Here is a 19,689-nt window from a genome sequence, read left to right as displayed (position 1 = left end):
GGGAATAATCACTTCCCTCAATCTGCTGGCAATGCTCCTACTAATGCAGCCCAATATGCTATTAACCTTCATGGCAACAGGGCACACTGCTGACTCATATCCAGCTTCTTATCCACTGTAACCCCCAGGTCCTTTTCTGCAGAACTGCTGCCTAGCTTGTCGGTCCCCAGTCTGTAGCTGTGCATGGGATTCTTCCATCCTAAGTGCAGAACTCTGCACTTGTCCTTGTTGAACCTCATCAGATTTCTTTTGGCCCAATCTTCCAATTTGTCTAGGTCACCCTGTATCCTATCCCTACCCTCCAGGGTATCTAGCACACCCCCAGCTTAGATGCTGTGGTTCGGATAGGAATTGTATGGGGAAGTTCTCTGTCATGCATCAGGCAAGGACAAGACTAGATGGTCACAGTGCTTCCTTCTGGCCTTAGAACCAATGAATCTTTGCATCTTTTTATTCAAGTGTTCCAGACCTTCACAATTTCTCCCCCATGCTCTTAGCTGCAGAGCTGCATGGAGAGCTGGACATTAACACTGGAGGTGGCTAGTGATAACAAGTTAGTACACTGTTCAAATTCTGCTCAGCTGATCTTTGAGTAAGATATTTCATTACCAGCCAGCTCATGGCTGAACAGTATGTTGGCATAAAACCAGTTTTTCTTGTATGTGTGCCCGCTGGAAGTTATTTTTTAAAAAGTGTTTTATTATTCCTGTGCCTGTTGATTGGCAGGTCCTCCAGTGAAAGACTAGCCCATTGCTAGCTCCCCTAAACACAGATCCATTGCCAGATGTTCCATTCATGGGTCGCTGCAATGCTTACCTTCTCCCCTCTTTCTTTTCCTGTTACTGATGTAATCTGGAGGATGATATCTCCAGGGAACTGTCTCTCTTCAGGCTTTCTTCAGTTCTCCTGAGTTCGAGAGACATGGGCAGAAAAATACCTTGAGTGCTTTAAATGAGAATATTAGTTTATATTGGAAGTTGTCTGTTGCCGCAGCATGATTTTATTGCGGCTGTGTGCTGCAGGAAGCCAGTGGACAATAAAGCAGATCACGCCGACTGACTTAGGCACTCTTGAATAGACTATAGGAAGACATGCAGGCTGTATCCATTAGCGAAGAGAAGGGAACATCTCAATCTGAGGAATATGCATTGTCTTTACAGCATCCCCACATGAGGGAGTGTACACAACTGAGATCTGGGGACTGGGAGCACTCCTGCCATGCAGATCTGGAGATTCCATAGCACGTCTTTGCAGAGCAAGGTGATTCCTACTATGTGCAGATGGGAGTAGGTGAAGAGGGAGGCGAGGGACCCAGTGGACTCTTTTGTTTTGTGTTTCAGCTTTTGGGCCGGCATTTAAGACTGCACAGGAACATCAAGTTTGTTATGGCCCTTCCAGCAGACATGCTTGTGGATGAGAGGAGTGGAATCACCAGATGTTTGTTAATGCGTGTTTTTATATAACCCAATGCCATCATAGTAAACTCATGACAGATACTGCTGGAGTTAGTCTATGGAGACCTCTGCGCAGAAGTTATAAATGCATCCCCTACCCCCCAAAAAATGTTAATGAAACTAAATGATGATGGGAGAATCACTAAATCTCAGCAGCCAGGTGGTGTGAAGTTCAGTCACTTATAAGCCAAACGTAACGGTCACCAAAGGATCCTGTTCAAGGCTCTGATTCAGCAAAGCACTTGCAGACATAGAATCATAGAAGATTAAGGTTGGAAGGGACCTCAGGAGGTCATCTAACATGATTAACATGAAGCATGTGAGCAGCCCAGTCAGTGGTCAACTGATTGCTCACACATTGGTGTGCTTTGCTGAATCAGGGCCCATGGGCTTTCAGTTGCATAGACATCAATATCTCTGGGCCTCTTCTGAGCTGTTTAATAGCCTCTTCTTTTCCCTCATCACTGGGCTATGGGGCTCATTTGAATTGCCATGATATTTTGTCACCCTTTTTTATTAGTATAGCAGATTTACAAGCTCCCCAATAATAAAACAAACAATTAATTAAATAATTAATACCCCAAAGTGTTAAAGGCTTCTCACAGACACAGAATAAGATGGATCTTTGCCTTGAAGAGCTTAGATGCTAAACAGATTGGAGTATAATGGAAAACAAGAGAACATAAAAGGAAAAGATGACTTGTACATAATCGTTGCAACAATGGATACACTAATCCAACAGAGCTACAGAAAGGCTGAGTAAACCCAAATGGTTTAAATCAGTGGTTTTCAACCTATTTTCATGTGCGGACTCTTAAAAATTTCAAATGGAGGGGTGGACCCTTTTGGAAATTTTAGACATGGTGGGGTCCATGGACCACAGGTTGACAACCGCTGGTTTAAATAAATAATAAACCTGGTTGATTTTTTTTTTTTTTTTGGAATTGTGTAAATTTTGAAATCTTTTCTTTCTTTTAGCTTTAGAACAGTTTTTAGGTTTCACATTTCTGAGGATTTTTTTCCCATTGGAATTTTTTTTTTTTTCATTTTTGAAAAATTGTCATTTTCTAAACAATTTTTTATTAAAAAAAACCAACCACCATATGATAAAGCTAACCAGTCAAAACTGGCAATGCAAAAACCAACAAATGAAAATACACAACGTGTGGAAGAACAGCTAACATGCTGCTGAAGCATTTCCAAAAATGAACAAATTTTGGGGGGGAAGGAAACCAGAATGATTTTGTGAAACATTTTGTTTAAAAACAAAAAAAAGAGACCATTTTTAAATGAAAAATATTTTAATCCCAAACATTTCTGTCATTTCTAAGAAACAATCAGAGAAAACGGTGTGCTCTTAAATCAATATAGCATTACTCAGATTATATGTCATGTAGGGAAAAAGAATATAGTGACACAGAGATTAGCCACAATGGATTCTTCTTCTCAGATTTCAGAGACTCTTTGTTTGCAAGGCCGGACAGCATTTTCTAGCAGAGATTCTTACTATTCATACCATCATGTCACTGGACAGTTGAAATACAGCTACAGCTTGGGATTCATTAAGGCCCCGATCCTTCCTGCAAAGCCCCATGCAGGTGCTCAGCTTTGCACTCTGCGAGTTGTCCCACTGAAGTCATACGTTTACGCATGCATGTAAATTTTGCAGGCTTCGGGCCTTAACAGTGCCGTGCTAATCTGACTTGTCTTCTTGTGGTTTGCTCTGCCGGGTTCCACTTTTCCCTCCTTTTTTTAACTTACTCCTTTTTCTTTTTCTGTGGGAGCCCAGAGCACTGACTAGTGGAGGTGGCAGATTTGCACTGCTCGGCCACGTAGTGTACATTTCAGTCCTGAGGGCGCTTGCCTTCTTTTTTTAGCAGAATTGCCCCCTCCGCTATGGGAACTTTATTTGAAAGCAATGTGGGTGGATCACACTGGTCGGCGGTCACCTGGAAACCCATGCCATGATGACTCAGGTCTGCTCCCTGCCAGATGAGGTACCTAAATGGGGAAGGTGGAGAAAGGGACAGGGACCAGGAGGGCAGCAGTAATTGCCCCAGTGGATCCTAGCGTGCTGGACTCTGGGCTCAGCAAGTGCCAAAGCCTCTTCCCCCCTGCTATCACAGGCTGCTGGTTCACAAGGTGAGGGCTCACTGGTTCCTCCTCCGCACCCCCTGGCTGGCCCCAGCAGCGTCTCCACTAGTGCCTGAGACAGGGCCCCCCGCAGCCACCACCTCAGCTGCTGCCTCGTTGTACTGGGTGATCCAGGCCTTGGGGTCCTTGCTCTGGATCTTGGCGATGAAATGCAGGATCTGCATCTTGGAGATTTCCTTGGCAGCCCGCACCCCCCACTGGAACTCAAACTCGGGTGGGTCCACGTGGGGCACGCGCTTGCATTCCCGGTACTTTTGCCGGACAAACTCCTCAATCACCAACTTCTTGATGTCCCCAAAGACATCGTGTTTCAAGCTGAGGATGATGGTGAGGAGGCCCAGCTTTGCCATGCTATCATCCTGTTTCAGGTTCTCCCCTTCCAGGCGCAGCAGATTGCTGACCAGAATGTGGATGTGATGCTTGGTGTCTATCTCCACCAGCTGCAGCCCAAAAAACAGCTGGAGGGTCCTGCTGGCTCAGTTAATGATCTCAGAGTAGATACTTTTGTAGTCCTTGATGACATTCTTCAGGATATCTGCCCATTTGATGGGGATTTTCTTCTGATCCTTGACCAGGAGGAATTGCACCAATTTGCTCATCTGGGAGGGCCCGGGCCCCTTACTGCACCTCTTCTGCACCATCGCTGCCAGGCGCCCACCCCTGTTTGATCCCTGGATTTAGAGCATGATGCTCCCTCACCCTGGTGCCAGGGCAGGTGCTACCTCTCTGCTCTTGCCTTTCTTTCTTCTTTTCCGTGTCTCCTTCCGCCCTCCCTCTCTTCTTCCCTCCCTGGTTTTGTTTTCTCTCTTTCCTTTTTATTTATTTATTTTTGCTTCCTGTTGTTTTTCATTCTCCTTCCCCAACCCGATTCCTCACTCTCCAGAAGGCTGCATGCTACAGTGGCTGGCCTAGGAAGGGGTGGGGGTGGGGGTTACCCAGAGTTCGATCAGTGGAGAGCTGTACTGGCAAGTTGCCAGGAGCTGGAAAGACCCATCTAATTTGCACACACCCATCACAGCCAGCCTTGCTTTAATAAAGATGTGGCCTGTAGAGACTACACATCCCAGCATGCATTGCTCCACCTTGCTCTAACCAGCCTTCTGCTGCGATCAAACAGGAATATTCCGTATTGGTACCAGTAGCCTCCACGGCTTGCACCCTAGGGGGTGGGGTGAGATAACTGCTTTACGGGTTAGCTCCCAGCTACAGCGAATCCTTGCTTTGTCTGCCAGGAATCATGGTGTGGCGTGCCATGCACAGGGAAGCTGTTGGGAAGCTTGCAGCAGCTCCTGGTGTCAACTCTGTTGTACCGAATAAATCCAAGGGGGCCAGGGAGTGAATAAAAATCCCTAAATATTTGTACCTAAAGCCGGAGCTGAAAGCGCCGTCCTAGCCCAGACATTTCTGATCATTCAAACACAGGGAGAGCAGTTTCCAGTGCTCGCCTGCCCAGATGCTGCATTTGTAGTGTCTGAGCACTGGCCTCTTTCCACGCCCCTCAAATGCATCAATCAGGTCTCAGTGCGGCTCTGAAAGGGCCAGTTTGTTAAACAAACACACGTAGCGTAAAAAGTTTATTCCAGCTAATTAGGGCTTCATTGCAATGGAAACAAATTATCCAGCTGTCATCTGCCAAGTCAAACAGTGAGTGGGGAGGGGGTCCCGGCACACGGAGAGACAAACAACCATCTCAGGCAACTTTTATTTGTGTCCTTTTTATGTTTGTGTTTGAACAGCCAGATGCCCCAGCACTTGCAGTACAATTGGGCACCAGTGACAGGTCACCTGCCAAAGGGAATCAAGGCTTGCACCAGAGCGAGGCCTCAGCTGGGCAAATCCACCATGTTGGCGGTGTCCTCACCCCCAACCTAATACTCCTTGCTGGCTTTGTGCGTCTCACTGCACGCACCTTTTGTGGGAGTTTCCTTCTTCTCTGTCACTCCCCCATGCTTTGGTCAGCGGCATTCCTCATTCATGGGCAGGGGCTCACTGCCTTTTCTTGGCAGGATCGCCCTTGCAGCCCTGTTAGCGGGATCTCCTCGCCTTCGCAGCCTAGCTTGCAAGGGCTTTTATTCTCCATTAGTCCCTCCTCTCTGCAGAGGAAGATGGGGGCGGTTCCTAGCAGTGATATCTGGGCTGTGGTGACTTGTCCTGCCTTGGTCAAGGGAGTCTAGGCCAACAGTCAGGCCCATATCCTCGCACTCAAGCAATGCGCCTGGTGTGGCGTGCTCTGCTGGTGAGCCTTCCTGGGCATGCTGTGGAAGCCAGAGGGAGGTGGGGGAAGGCTTTCGGAGACTGCCCCCGTGCTCTTCGCACACCGTAGAGCCTCCCTATGGCCCATGCAGACACGCCCCAAGGCCCAAAACCGTCTTTCGCTGCTTCTGCTACAGGCCGTGCTGCCTGGTTGCTTTTCTTTTTCTGTGTCAGTGGCATTGGTGAGTGCGTCAGAGCCCTGCCTCTGGACAAGCCCCAGCCTCTCCCTGCAGGGGGCACCATGAGGATTGCAGGCAGCTCCTCCAGCCCCAACCTTTATCCAGCAGCGGTCACAGTAAGAAATGGGGCAGGGTCTCTGGCTATGGGGGCGCGCGCAGCTCCTTTAGCTGCATCCCTTTCCCAGCAGGAGTTGCTGCAGAGAAGGGGGCAGGAGGTTGTGGGGGAGCTCACAGCTGCTCCTCCAGCCCTTATGCAGCAGCAGCCCCTGTATGAAATGTACAAGGGTGGAAGGGGAAGGGTGATACTGGAATGCAGCAGAAAGGTTTGAAACACACAGTGACTGTCTGTCATTTCCCTAGACTGAAGTGAAAGGGGGACTTCTCCGGAGACGATTAATTACCACCCAGGCTGCATATCTCTTGCTTCCCAACAATACGGAGCTGAGGGTAAACAAGCTCTCAGCATTCATCACTGTCGCTCTCTGGCCCCTTGCTGAAAATAATGGGCAGAAATGATTAACTTGGGGGCAGGAGAAGTGGCGGCACTCCCTGCTCTGTGATAAGGCGCCCATCCGCTCCATTCATTTCCAGCACCTCATATTTAAACAAACAGCCCCCCAAAAGTTCATTAAAAAAAGCCAGGCTGGGGGAAGGGAATAAAAACGAAAGATCTGTGCCTCAGAGCTGCCTGGAGCTATGCAGAGAGTAAGAGGAGAAAGGGAGAGGAAGTGGGATTCTTGAGAGTAATGTTAATCAGTTGGATGGGGCTCACAGAAGCAAAGTTTGATCAGACTGGCTCTCGGAGCCAGGACACGGAAGTGACAGATAAATCTGGAGGATTAGCAGTGTGTATCATTGCAGGAGACCGGCATCCCCTTCCTGGCCTATTAGTCACCCTCCTAACACAGAGGGGAAAGAAAAAAAAAAGTGCCTTTGCAATAAAAGTCATCAAATTACCACCTCCTGCCTGCTCCCCCCGCCTGCAGTTACAGATGGCCCTGCCCTTGCTTTTATTCCCCTTCTGCACCATACGTCCTAACAGAGGGCTGGATTGTGCTAGGCACGCAGAGGCCCATGGTGAGGGCTATGCAGAGATGACACAATCCCTCCCCTTGTTTCTCAGCACACCAGTGGCTGTGCTGACCCTGGCACACCGGGCAGATTGGTGGGGAGTGAGATGGGGCCGTGGGATGAGATCTTCTCCCTGACCTTCCTTTCCCCCATGGGACGGATCCACCCCTTGGGGTGTGAGAAGAGGAGGAGTCATTGCACTGTTCTAAGACTAGGGACTGCTGCAGTGCCTGGCCATTGCATGGGGGGTGGGGGGCTCAAGGTCAGGAGGCAGGATAGCTTCTTGTACCATCCCTTCCCTCCTTGCAGGAAGTCCAAGGCCCCAAGATTGTGTCAGAAGGCTCCCTCCGGGCTGCTGAGGGCAAAGCAGAGGAACGCAGAATGGTAAATGGGACTTGGCAGACACTGGCTTCTGGGAATGATCTGCAGAGGTTCGTTCTCCAGGGGTATCTGAACTGATGGCCCTGTTCACATTAGCACAAAGATAAACCAGTTTGAAAAATGGTTTGATCTGATCTCATGTTCTCCAAACTGGTTTAGAACTTGCAGATAACCATTCTGCCAACAAAGTCTGGGAGTCAGTGTTCAAACATGGCTCTAGCGTTGTTTAAATTCTGTGCCTTTTAAACTTGGCAAAGTCCCTTACCATGTTCCTTAATACAGTTTAAAAGTGGCAGTGTTGACAGGGCAAAATGATTAATTTTGTGCTCTTCTTTTAAAAAAACCAATTGCTTGCCTGCAGTTGTTGTAAGAACTTGTCCTCTTCCATCCCCTGGAGATTCTGGATGCAGAATTAAAATCTGAGCAGAAACAAAACAATCCTCTGTCTGCTGTTTTGGAGAACTTGCTGACATTGGAGAAACTGAACAAACTTCTTTTCTCCTCTTTGCCTTTTGATTGATTGGGATGAGATTGGGCTGGGGAGGTGCTTCCTAGTGGGGCAGGAAACGCAGAATCCAGAACAGTACCCTGCGGGCAGTAAATCCTGTGAAGAGGAAATTCTTAAGATGCAGGAGTGAATGTTAAAGATGGAGAGGGAGCTCCTTTAGGTCTGACACTTTGTGTATTCCATATAGTAACATCCTGCCGAAGGTTCCCTGCAGAGTTATGTCCATGTATTATAAAATGAGTGGGTCTAAATGAGCTACCACCACTCAGGAAAGAGATCTTGGCATCACTGTGGATAGTTCTCTAAAAACATCCACTCAATGTGCAGCAGCAGTCAAAAAAGCTAACAGAACGTTGGGAATCTTTAGGAAAGGGATAGATAACCAACAAAAAATATTATATTGCCTCTTCATAAAACCATAGTATGCCCAGAAAAGGGCAACAGAAATGATTAGGGTTTTGGAAAAAACTTCCATATGAGGAGAGATTAATAAGACTGGGACTTTTCAGCTTAGAAAAGAGACGACTAAAGGGGGATATGATAGAGGTCTATAAAATCATGACTGATGCGGAGAAAGTATATAAAGAGATGTTATTTATTCCTCATAACACAAGAACTAGGGATCACCAAATGCAATTAATAGGCAGCAGGTTTAAAACAAAGAAGAGGAAGTATTACTTCACACAGCACACAGTCAATCTGTGGAACTCCTTGCCAGAGGATGTTGTGAAGTCGGGGTTCAAAAAAGACTTAGATAAGTTCATGGAGGATAGATGCATCAATGACTATTAGGCAGGGATTGCTGTTTGCCAGAGGCTGGGAATGGCCAATGAGATGGATCACTTGATGATGACCTGTTCTGTTCATTCTCTCTGAAGCACCTGGTATTGGTCACTGTTGGAAGACAGGACACTGGGCTAGATGGACTATTAGTCTAACCCAGTATAGCCATTCTTATGTCCTGAGAAGAATTCCTCCTACGTCCAGCTCTGTGAGGTACCAGGGAAAAGCCAGAGAACAGTTTCTGAAATACCTCTTATAGTTGGAGTGCACAAACACGGAATTGTTGTCTTAAATAATTTTGATAAATGCTGCAGCTCATGAGAACGAAGATCTAAAAGCACTGGCTAAATCCTGGTATAAGTGCATGGTGAAATCTTCCTCCTCACTTAGTGCACCTCTGTCTTGACCTGCAGTACCCTCTGCTCTTCTCACCCTGGTCCTCACTTGAACAAAAGACTGTGTGATGGTTTGGAGACTTGTACAAACTAATTTTCAGATGTGACCAAAGACACAATTGAAAACCAGGTTATGGTGATGTTGTATTTTGGGGGAGACCTTTAATTACTGCTACCCCTGCATCTTTTCCCTTGAAGGATTTTAGGGTCACAAACAGTTAACAAAAGTATGTCTCCCATTGGAAAAGGGGGAATAATAGGCTTCCCCCTTTGTACTGAGTTCCTTTGACAATGTAGAATTTCAGTAGATATTTAGTGGCTGTTCCCAGTGCCTTTCTACTCCTCTCTTCCTTATAGGACATCAGCACCAGGCTTAAGATCAGCTTTTTCCATTCTTGCTGGGTTTTGATTTATGTGCCTAAGCCCCCATCAAGAGCCTTTTAGACTTCGAAGGCCACCTTCAGAGAGTATTCCCATGGCATTGTGGTATCACTGTTGGTTTAGCACTTGTTGGCCCACACGTGCAGTTGGATGAAAGCCTTGGATTGGAGCTTGGATGTTCCTAGGTGGGTATGAAGGGGAGAAGTGCTTTAAAAAAAACCAAAAACATTGATAGCTGCTGGGGGAAATGGTTGTTGAACTGACCTTTTCATAAAGATATGAAAAAGAGCCAGTGACCGTAGTTGGAGAGGAAAGAATTCGTGAGTCCTGTGATTTTGGGTTGAGGTGGAGGACAGAGAAGGGTGTCTCTGAAATCTGTTTCCTGAAACACAACTGACATAACCTGGTTGAGAAGCAAAATGAATACATGTAAAGATAACAATTACAACAAACTCGTCAGATACATTCCCATTAATTATGTCTGCCTGCGAAGAAGCCTTTATTTGTGGTCCCCTTACCCCATATACTTATACAATATATCCTCTGGGTTCAGTGAACTGCACACAGCTGGAGGGGACTCTGTACTGTGAGCCGGGAGAAATCCAAATATGGAGTAGGTAAGAGCTCCATTCACAACCAACGCTCCTGCACCGTTCCCTCCAGCAACACCTAGTGAGAATGGGAGAGACAGGGCCTGAAGTATCTGCAAATCCACTCCCAGTCACTGCTCCTGCACCAGTTCTGACAGCTCCTGGTTGCTGATGTAGAGGCAGATTTGAACAGCTATGAACACCAGTAGCCAGTCCCTATAATGTTCTTTACCATAACCTGTGCTGGCAAAGGCTGTGGCTGCAGGATCTGTGACCTTTCCTGCAGCTAGCACGCACCTCTACTCTCATCTGGCAGAGGCTTTGACTGGAGAGTAGAAAGTGCTATTCCCCCCATCAGCTGGGCTGGCAAGCCATTGTTAGTTGGGACCCTCGCCTTCGGTTTCTAGATTGAGTCATTTTCAGTGTTTGTTTGGCCACATCCGTGCCTGGCTGCTTTGTAGCGGAACCATCATCTTAGAGGTTTATTTACATCGTGGCTGCACAGATCTGAGCCACTATCAGTTTGCTTTATGGACATTGACAGAGATGCAGGAAGTTTATTTTAAAATGAATTATTTTTTTAAAAAGACAGATTCATTGGCTGTTCAGACTCCATGCTCCTACCACTCTCGGAAAGCCACTGGAGCTCTGTGCCACTAGAAAGCCATCTGTGGAGAAGATGGTCAGAAGGTGAGACAGGGCTACAAGTCACGGAAGGAACTGCTACTGAGAATGCCTTTAAAAGAGCCTTGACATTTCCTGTCCCTCTTCTTTCTCCTTCCCCTGTATTTATTTATTTTAACTGGTCCAGGAAAAGTTCATTGTATCGGTTGATTTTGATTTACACTGAAGAAAATGGAGTCCCTCTTGCTGCTCTGCAGCCCGGTCAGATGGAAGATTGTAAGCATTTTAAAGCGGTGTGTAAAGTAATTCAGGACAAGTTTCAAGTATATTTTGGACTCTCCTTGCATAGGCCACTAGCTGGCCTAGACGAGCCTCACTCTGAATTCATAGTTGTGCTGAGTCAGACGGAATGGTTTGATTCCTAATTTAGAGTATCCATCTCGACAGGTTGCAACCTTCCGTGCTCCTGCTGAGACAGGCGGGGAGAGACAGGAGGGTGCTCAGAGCTCCCCTGCAGCAGATCTACCTGTCACCAAGAGCTCAGGGGCTCTGCTAACATTTTCATTTTTAAACTTTACTCTCTTTTTTCCTCGGCCTCCTTTCTCTCCTGCTCTTTTTGCTCCTGCACAGTTTGTAGTTTGTTTTTTCCAGGGTTTTTGTTATTTGTGGAGGGGAGTGAATGTATTTGTTTTATGCTCATAAAATATAGGCCACTACCAAATATAAGTTTGTTAATTCCCCATGGGAGAGATCACACCAGGGAGGTTACTGTCTGGTAATGTATGGGTTTGGAATCAGTAGCTTCCTCAGCATGGACCCAATCCAGCAACGCACTTAAGCATTGAAGCGTTGATCTTGGCAGGACTACGCATCTGCTTAAAGTTAAGCAGGTGTTTAAGTGCTTTGCTGGATTAGGGCCCATAAAACTAATGGCCCTTCAGAAATGGTTGGAGGTAATATTTGAAACAAATCTGGAGTCCTGCCTGCAAGCCGGTATGATTAGCTCCCCTTTTCAAGTGCAAGGTGGAAGGTTCATAGTGTGATCCCTCCCGCCTGCAATTTGCCAGCTGTGCGTAGAATAGGGCACATGCCCCGAATCGCTGAATGTGTTTGGGGGGTGCTAGGGGAATATCAGCTGGAGGTGTCCTGTTAAACAGAAGGAGGGGGAGATGTGTGATGTGCCCCAGCCAGAACCAAGATACAGGAAGGTTCCAGTTCTCACCAGTCAGCAAGAAGCTGTTTGGGGTGCACGCTAGGTGCAATATCAGATTGCGGGGGGAGGCTCCCTGGCAGCTGGAGCCTTCTGGAATGGCAGAGTTGGCGGCATTGTTCCAGTGAACCCTGAAGAGAGAATCCAAAGCATTGTCCTAAAACAGCTGAATTTCCTGGCCAAAATTAAAGAGCCAGGGAAATCAGACAAGTTAAGTGATAATGATTCCCTTGGGCATCTGTCTCGCTGTCTGTCTGATGCTTTTATCCTGCTGCCCATCACCGTAGAGTCTGGGCACCTTGCATGCAGTATCAATAGCCACAGTGAAGTTTCTAGTGGAATGGTCAGGAGACAGATTAAAAGGGTATTTCTGTCTGTGGTAAATCCCAGGGTTTATGTGGAGGATCCACTAGTCCCACGCAGCCAGGTAAGAGGTAGAATATTTCAAGAGTCTTATAAAAATATCCCCTTCTCCCCAGTCTGTAGCGTTCCCACATGTTTCGGCAGAGGTTGTAAAGGATTTGTTGCAGTAGTGGGTGGTGTGCAGAGATCTGTGTGGGTCTGAGTACTGAGGCATGGTAGGGTCCTGGGGGCAGGGGATGTTTTTGGTGTCAGGATTCAGTGACACTGGGCTGTCAGTTGCCCACAGGCGGTGTGCTGGGGTTGCGAGGCTTGGAGTACAGTCTGGTAATGTTTGTGAGTGACTCTCGTTTCACAAATGTCACTGATCAGCAGTCAGACAATGATGTTTTTGTGTAACTAACTATTTACCATATGCTGGAATCCCAGCTGTGATTTAGCTGCACAGGTACTGCAGTGATGGACCTGGTGTGGTGACCTAAGACTAAAGATCACAGGTTCGTTATTCAGTTTCTAATGCCCCAAGGCATCTAGTCCAAATCTGATTTTTTCCCTTAACTTTTTATTTCATTTGTCTGTTTTCTTTTCCATGGGTCTGGGCTCTGATTGCAGCTTTTAAAGAAGTTCCATATCAGTATTGAACTTCTTTTCCACATTCATTAGTGCACTTCTTACAAAAGAACATCACATTCCCTAGCATTTGGCCCCATTTGCTCCTCAGTTAATAATGCTCCTCAGCTCTCGCTGCACTGGCCAGGTTCGCAGAGAAAGCCAGTAGCTCTGGGAGCGCCTTTTGGCACAATAGGCAGACATCAGTATTTTCAGTCTGATCTTAAAAAAGACATTAATTCAAAGAGAGCACATAGTCAGATTGCTGAGTTTTAGACGTCAGAAGGCACAGTAATGCGTCTGGGGAACAGCTAACTGGTCTGTACTAAAACCTAGTATCATGTGCCTGTCTCTGAGACCTTGAAAGAGGCTCTGCCTTCACCTGGTTGCTTTTCCTTTCAGAAATTAGTTCTAATAGCTGTCTCTTTCTTCCTTTCGTCTCCCTTTCCTCTCTGAGGGCATCTCTAAGGAGACATCCATTTTGTGAGTTGCGCTGAGGCCCAGCTATAATGAGATGATTGATGACAGGGTTCAGCCGTGTGGTTGAAGGGATGAGACGCAAGGGACCACGCAAGGAGGGAGAATAGGCATCAGCGAATGATGCAGCGGGTATTCAGGACATAACGAGTGTTAAAGGAATATGTGACACTGGACTCTGGTTGGTTACCGCTTCCTAGTCCCACCTTCAGCTCCACCCTCATTATAAATCGGATGTGCTTTTGTGGCAAGCCAGTGACTGGTTCAGGGAGATAACTGGGAGGTGTCCGGGCATGAGTTCAGGATTAGTGTTAACTAGGGAACTAGGGAGGTTCAGAGGTAACATTTTTGAAGGTGCCTGAGTGAGCTAGGAAACGAAGTGCCATTTTTAGATATGACTTGAGCATGTTGAAGCCTGAATCTCCTTGGGATAGAGGCTCCTAAGTGCCTGCGTCACATTTGAAAATGAAACTCGGGCACTTCCCCAGGCCAACTGGTTAGTCAGTAAGGACAGCAGCAGCAGGAGTGAAGGGGCTAGCAATCAAAGAGTCAGGTAGCCCTTTTCAGTACACACAGTAGAAGGGCCTGGTGGCAGGGAACTTCTAAGGGGAAACTGCTTTACAGCTGCCATCAGAGGCCGGGGTTGGCCGTTTCAGGAATGTTGTGGCTCCATAGCCGAGAGAGGGCTCACAGCCGGTGGTTCTGATGTTCCAGTTGTGACAGTGTTAAGAAAAAGACCAGCTACTTTCCCACATCACTGATGTGAAAGTCCAAACTCAGCTGGCAGCCCAAGAAGTGCAGAGAAGTCAGAGCCAGAGAGCATTGTCAATATCACAGGGACCAGGAGCTCAGCAAAACACAAGCCATATTAATCAGTGAGGTTGCTGTTATTGATTATCAAGTACAAGATGACCCCGCAGAATTTGGTGTTCAGGCCGGACTTCCTATTCAGAGCTCAGTCACTTAGATAATGAGGGCCACAACCTTACTGGTACAGATCAGCGTGACTCCATGGGATGTGCCAGTTTACATCCCTTGAGGATCTGGCCCTAAGAGGGTGTGGCGATTGTAGAGTGTGGGATTTCTTTGTTTCTCCACCACTGTAAGATCTGTTCTGATCAGGCTATCTGTGTATCAGACTCCAAGGGCCTCATCCTGCAGCCCTTACCTACTTACATGAGTCATCCAACGTGACTTCAGTGGGACGGCAATAAAGACTGCAGAGTTGATTCCCATCCCTCTGGTGACAGTAACGTACTTCCTTCGCAGACGCTGTGGGGAGGCATTGTGCTCTGTGGAAACACAATCTGCCAGAGCTCTCCACTGGTCCTTTGCTCTATGCCTGGGGTGAGTGCCCTGTTCCTGACCCACAGGGCCATCCTGGAAATTTGTGGATTCACAGGATTGAGCTGGATTTGGGAACTTCACTGCACGATACCTGGTGTGACTCCACCATCCGTGGTCACTTGGGCTGGCGCAAGGGCCCTCAGTGGACTCTGTGTGTTTGATGATGTTGCTGCTGTTAGGAAGACGAAGTTCCAGATTTTCTGATGAATGCGTCTGTCGTCTTGTGTACAGAGAAAACATTCATCCTCAGTGCCTGGAGTCTCGTTCTTTCAGATCCCCACAAATGTTAGCTACGTAAACTGGGCATGCCACCTTAGAAAGATGTATTTGTGGAAGATGTCAGCAAAGAGAAGATTTTAAATAATTCAGGAAAAGTTGTTTTTCTGCTCTGACTTTGAAGGCTCAATTTTAGTGGTGAGAGCTACTTCACTTCACTGTGGAAGAGAAATTGCTAGTGGAAAAACCCCAGTCATCACTTCGCAACGGACCTGGCCCAGCTTTACAAAGCATTTTCCTAGCAGCAAGAGCTTGGCCTCAAAGCATGAGGTGTGATGTTTTGGATCTGTGTGAACCAGATTGCTATTCTTGCCTTGACGCCATCCATGCAGATTGCAGTACACCACTTCCATGCTGGAAAACTTGACTGGTGCCTGAAATGCCTCAAATGAGCTTTCTTGTGGTGCATCCTGGCACAGCTTGACAAAAAGCAAGTCTTCCTTCCCTAGGTCCCCCAGGAGCATACCTTGCAAATGCAGCACCAGAGAGACTGGTTGACTCATCAGTGGGATGGACAAGTTGTTGCTTTTGTTAAGTTTTGAAAACGTTTGCTCTCAGGTGTCCTCAGCAGTGTCACCAATGCAGTGTGAACTACGTTATGTCACAAGAGTGCTGCTTTCAATTCGATGCCTGCTGCAGGGCCTATAACTTTTGAAACCATGTCTACTGCGTATTTTGTTCTATGCAGGTTCTTATACCGCACTCCTCACTGTAGTATCTGAGCACCCCCTCGCAGTGGTGTTTTAACTGTGTGACTACACACATCTGTCATGCGTTGAAGAAGGTTGCTGGGATAAGAACCCAGATTGTCGATCTCCTGGCCCCGAGTTGTTAACCATCGACCATTCTGCCTCCTGCAGTGAAAGGTAAGATTTCTGCAATGGCAAGTGCTTTACACTGCTCGGTGAGTTGTAAAGATTGCAAGTAAGATGCCTGAAGATTGCTGGCAGTGACATTGCTAGTTTGAATAATCAAGTCTTGTTGAATCTTCATGTCCACAAGTTTTCTCTGGGAAAATCTCCTCCGGTTTATCTTTCAGTGTGGAATGTTTGGTTTCTAAGTGTTGCAACAACTTCGAAGGCTTCAAGCTCTTGGCAGCCGGCACTTCAGAACATGCCACACATTGTGGTTTTGACTCGGTCAATGCAAAGTCATATGTTTGTCGTCCTGTTTCCGCATCGTGCTTTGTTAGGTGGACAAATATTGTCTGACGGTGGAGTGGTCTTGCACAACCGCAACACAGCCTCCCAGTCTGAAGTGAGTCCTGGGCCCTTGATGAAAGGAAGCTGGTTAGAAGGTCACCCAGCATGGTGTGACTCTTCCAGAACTGCCGTGCCAAGCGGTCGTGGTTTACACTATGGGACTATTTGGTTGGAAATGGAAGTGTACATCTGTGTTTATTCCAGGCCGTTTTTAAGTCACTGCGGTGCATGAATGTTCATATTCTGTGTGCTTTTCCGACTGAGCTGTGGTCAGAAGAATTCTTTATGGCTTCTTTTGCTAGATTGCTCTTTGCTGCTGTTAAATTCCTTTTCAACTACTGTTTCCTCTTTCTCTTGCATTTCTCTTGCTCCCATGGCTAGCTCAGGGTGAAATTCAATCCTCTCACTCCAAGCCCCCTGCTGCCACTGTCAAGATGGGGTGAAGTAATATCTCTTATGGGACTAACTTCTGGTCCAGTAAAAGATTTTACCTCACCCTCCTTGTCTCTCTAATATCCCGGGACCAGCATGGCTCTGACTGTACCGCATACAGTCTGTAATTCCTGTGAAGACACTTCGGTGGAGTGACTCAGTTTATAGCCAGCACCTCTCCACTGTGAGTCTGTGACATGGGCAGGAATTGAGCCACAGACGCCTGAATGGCAGGCCCATGATGGGAGGGAAAGGTTAACCGCCCACTGGACTAGATCTGACCCAGCACACTTGACTACTCATTCAGCAAATGGTTCCATCAAATAGTTGATTCTCCGCTTTTCCATTGATCGACTTGTATCTGAGGCTGTTTGAGCCCCCGGCCTGGCTCTGCCTTGGAGACTGCAAATACCTTTCTCTCTCTCGCTCTCATTTTGGAATCCCTCATGGCCTGGACGCCAGGAGCTCTTCTCTCAGCTGGCTGCAGAAATGTGCTCGGAATCCCAGAATTTCAAGCTTTAATGTGTGAGCCAGTAGTCACACAGCCTACATCCAGAAACTCTCATTATCGGCCGCCTTCTTTTTCTTCCTCGGTCTCTTTGAACTACAGCTCCCAGGATGCCTGAAGATATGCAGACATCCGAAGACAGTGGTTTCCTATAAACTTTTGGGGTTTCATGCTTTGCAGACAGGAATGTTTTTATTGCATCACAAATCCCTTCAAGTCCTTCAAACCTCCATGGTGGTTATCAGCCATTGAGGGGAAAACTGGTGGCTGGCGGTTCTAGCCATGGACAGAGGGGGAGGGAGACTGGGCTGGGAGGGTGAATGAATATTGCACACAAGCAGCTCTTGGGGAAAGTTGATGTCTTTATTTTTCTTTTTTTTGGCCCCAAAGGGTCATTGCTAATCCTCTTAAAGAGAGACTTTCGCACGGGGGAGGATATTGGAATAGCTAATATTTCCACATGGCTCCATTTACCTTTTGCTTGCCTGCAGCATTTCTGGGGCTAGTCACATTTCAACAGGACTTTTCACCCTCCCAGCTCCAGATCTCCTCTTGCCAGAGCCTGCCAGGAATGTTAGAAGGTTGAAGTTGTGATTTCGCAAACAAATGTTTGGTATGTTCGCAAAGAAATGTAAGGTGCCCTGCAGCACCTTCCTGTGATGTCATAAATCCAAGCATTGACCTCAGTATTGGACAAAGCTGCAAGAGAGGCTGGGGTGGGCCGATGGGAGGTTTTAGTCCAGCGCAGCAGCCAGGTGTATTTTGTAAAATTAAAACAAAACTTATTGTCAGGTCCTCAGCTGCAGAGCTCGAGAGGGAAAGGCTGCAGAGGTGGCTTCCAGATTCCCTGTTCCTGGGCTGGTTGTGTGTTCGACCAGTCCTCCAGTTTCTAGCGGCCCCATATGGTGGATATGAAGCCAGGGATCAATGAGATATACTGAAGCCCTGGCCATGTGCCCTTGCCCCCCTAGCCACACAACCTACACTGCCAGCAGGGGATTATGAGGGGTAGCAGTTTAAGAGCTGCTACACTGCCTGTATCCCACCAGAAGATGCCTCTGACACCAGTTTGAAGGCCAGAGTTCACTGATTGGAGCAGCACAGAGTAGCTTCACCACGTCCCTGGATCCTGGCCATTTGTTTTTAACTCAATGAAGCTTCTAAGAAGCCCTGGGAAACTAAAATCACTTTCTCTGATGTGTAGCAATGTGTCTGGAGCAATGTGATGGCTGATCCCACGCCCACTGCACTTCTGGGTTTCCCAGTCCAGATTTGGTCAGTATAGAGGTCAGAAAGGGATTTGTTTTTGAGCTGCCGGCAGTGCAAACTCCACCTGTGACCTGAAACCCCAGGCGTATCCCTCCTGCCTTATCTCCTGACCAGTAACAAAGATTTTGCAAGCAGAACTCGGCCAATAATTCCGTCGGTGCTGTACAATGCAGAACAGAATCAGCTCACTGTCCCAGAACCGCACTGGCTCTGCTCAGCTCTGACAGTTGTAACAATTTGTTTTTGCCAGTAGAGGTGACTCACAAGACACACAGGGAGCTGATATGTTAAGTAACAAGGTGCCATTTTTATACAGTCATTTTTCTGTCCATAACCTCACTTTAATTAGTTTCTTTCCTTCCATTGCTGGTGTACGCCGGTGTGTTATTTTAGAGTTGGGTTAAAGGCATTGGCCTCTCTCTCATGTGTGTGTGTAAAAATGAGCATTGAAGCCCTGGATTTAAAAATGTAGTGATGATCACACAGACTTGGCAAACAGAAAATAGAAAGACAGGTATTTTGAGCCCACCAACATAGCTGATTGCCTCATTCTCAACAGCAAGATACAAAGTGTGGAGAAGGGTGAGTTGATAGCCACAGGGTGGATAAAGGAATGCAGTGGGCTCAGACACGCATGGTACATTGGCCCTCTTGTGTCAAGCAGAGAGGATTTGCAGCTGATATGCCAGTTCCTTGGGCCCAGTTCTCTGCAGGAGTATCTGAAGTTGTCTGATCTGTTTTGTCAGTGTGCCTGACTAAGCTAGTGGCTTGCAGTGCAGTTTTAAATAGAGAATTGCAGGAGGCAGCTCTGGGCAGCACATTTCAGAATGGTGAGGATGGTTTATATTATTTTCCTCCGGCACGCCGGCAGAAAAGGACATTTCCACAGTGAACATGGGAATTCAGGAAGCTGAGGTGCCTTGGGTGGGAACAGCAACTTTCCCAAATTCTCTTGATGGTTACTTTTATTCCATTTGCTTGCCTCTTTCTTCACAGGACGGTTCACCCCTCTTTGCCTTTATTCCTTCCTTCTCCTCAGCTCTTCTTTCATGTCATCTGCATTACTTTAGATCACTCTCCTTACTCCTTTGCCTTTCTTCCTCCCCACTTTTCTATGTTCTTGGCCGGCACAGCCTCCTCCCAGGTCAGTATATTTTGCTCTTTTCTCTGCATGTATCTTTCCTTGCACTTCGCCCCCACTTATTCTCCCTTCCCCGCTCCAGTTA

General features: G+C 47.1%; 1 protein-coding gene and 1 pseudogene across 1 annotated transcript in view; one reads left to right on the top strand and one right to left on the bottom strand.

Moving 5' to 3' along the window:
• Window positions 1–19,689, top strand: part of LOC137155244 (ankyrin repeat and fibronectin type-III domain-containing protein 1-like) — a 508,614-nt gene that overhangs the window by 388,914 nt on the left and 100,011 nt on the right. The gene's annotated exons all lie outside the window — the stretch shown is intronic.
• On the bottom strand, window positions 3,605–4,207 carry LOC137155252 (non-structural maintenance of chromosomes element 3 homolog; annotated as a pseudogene).

This window comes from Emydura macquarii, unplaced genomic scaffold, assembly GCF_026122565.2.
Source record: "Emydura macquarii macquarii isolate MOO-44397 ecotype Brisbane River unplaced genomic scaffold, CSIRO-AGI_Emac_v2 contig_1348, whole genome shotgun sequence".
In the NCBI taxonomy this organism is placed as follows: Eukaryota; Metazoa; Chordata; order Testudines; family Chelidae; genus Emydura; species Emydura macquarii.
The sequence above is the reverse complement of the archived record's forward strand: the minus strand, read 5'-3'. Positions and strand labels throughout refer to the sequence as shown.